The following is a 1,813-nucleotide window of genomic DNA, read 5'->3' as shown; positions in this document are numbered from 1 at the left end:
TTTGTGGCTTAACATACAGTGTAAAATTCTGGAGAATGTTCCACGTGCTGATAAAAAATTTATACTCAGTAGTTCTTAGATATAATGTTCCATAAATGTCTATGAAGTTCCTTTGGTCTAAAGTGTGGTTTAAATCCAATTATTCTTTTTTAATTTTCTGCCTAGATTATGTGTTTAAATTCTTAAAGTAGTATGTTAAAGTCCTCAACTAGTAGAGCAGTTTTTTATGTTTATGCCATAGTGTAGTTGATTAAATGTGCAACAGTATTATGTCTGAAATATTATAGGTTGGCACTATTAAAAGCAATGACAAAAACCGGAATTACTTTTGCACCAACCTAATAACAATGTATAACCTTAATTGTAAAATGCTTTATGGATAAAAATGCTAATGATCATCTGAGACTCCAAGGAGTCATAATCTTTTTGCTGGTGGAAGGTCTTGCCTCAATGTTGATGGCTGCTGACTGATCAGGGTGGTGGTTGCTGAGTTTGGCATGGCTGTAGCAATTCCTTAAAATAAGACAACTATGAAGTTTGCCACACTGATTGATTCTACCTTTCATAAAAGGTTTCTCTGTAGCATGCAATGCTGTTGGATAGCACTTTACCCACAGTAGAACTTTTTCAAAATTAGAGGAGATTCTGTTTCAATAAACCACTTTCTTTGCTCATCCATAAGAAGCCACTTCTTTGAAATCTTTTCTTTGACTTACATATAATATGTGCTTTGTACATCTGGGTGTTCCAGTGTTTGGCACATATATGTTTATAAAATCTGAATAGACTAATAATGAATAACGAGATTACATCAGTAATAAGATGTCTCCCAAAATAGGAAACTCTAGGAATAGTTGGCTTCACTGCCAAGTTCTTCCAAACTTTTAAAGAACTAACACTGCACTTTTCCAAAAAATTGGGGAGGATGGATTCTTCCTAACTCATTCTACAATGCCAAGGTTACTACAATACCGAAACCAGACAAAGAAGCTAAAAAAAGGAAACTACAGGTCAATATTTCTAATAAATATAGATGCAAAAACAGTCAGGCTCCTCTGCTGCAGGCATGCTGGAGTTTGCCGGAGGTCCACTCCAGACCCTGGTTGCCTTTGTATCACCAGCAGAGGCTGCAGAACAGCAAAGATTGCTGCCTTTTCCTTCCTCTGCAAGGTTTGTCCCCAAGGGGCACCTGCCAGATGCCAGCTGAAGCTCTCCTGTATGAGGTATCTGTTAAACCCTGCTGGGAGGTGTCTCCCAGTCAGGAGGAATGAGGTTCAGAAACCCACTTGAGGAGGCAGTCTGTCCCTTAGCAGAGTTTGAGCGCTGTGCTGGGAGATCTGCAGCTTTCTTCAGGGCCAGCAGGCAGGAACGTTTAAGTCTGCTGAAGCTGCACCCACAGCCGCCCCTTCCCCCAGGTGCTCTGTTTCTGCACAGCAAAAGAAACTATCAGAGTGAACCAGCAACCTACAGAATGGGAGAAAATTTTTGCAATCTATCCACATGACAAAGGGCTAGTATCCAAAATTTACAAAAGACTTAAACAAATTTACAAGAAAAAAACTTTCCCATCAAAAAGTGGGCTAAGGACATGAATAGACACTTCTCAAAAGAAGACATTTATGCGGCCAACAAACATATGAAAAAAATCTCATCATCACTGGTCATTAGAGAAATGCAAGTCAAAATAACAATGAGATACCATCTCTTGCCAGTTTGGCAATCATTAAAAAGTCAGGAAACAACAGATGCTGGAGAAGATGTGGAGAACTAGGAATGCTTTTACACTGTTTGTGGGAGTGTAAATTAGTTCAAC

The sequence above is a fragment of the Hylobates moloch genome, unplaced genomic scaffold, assembly GCF_009828535.3.
Source record: "Hylobates moloch isolate HMO894 unplaced genomic scaffold, HMol_V3 SCAFFOLD_7, whole genome shotgun sequence".
NCBI lineage: Eukaryota > Metazoa > Chordata > Mammalia > Primates > Hylobatidae > Hylobates > Hylobates moloch.
This window is presented reverse-complemented; position numbering follows the sequence as displayed.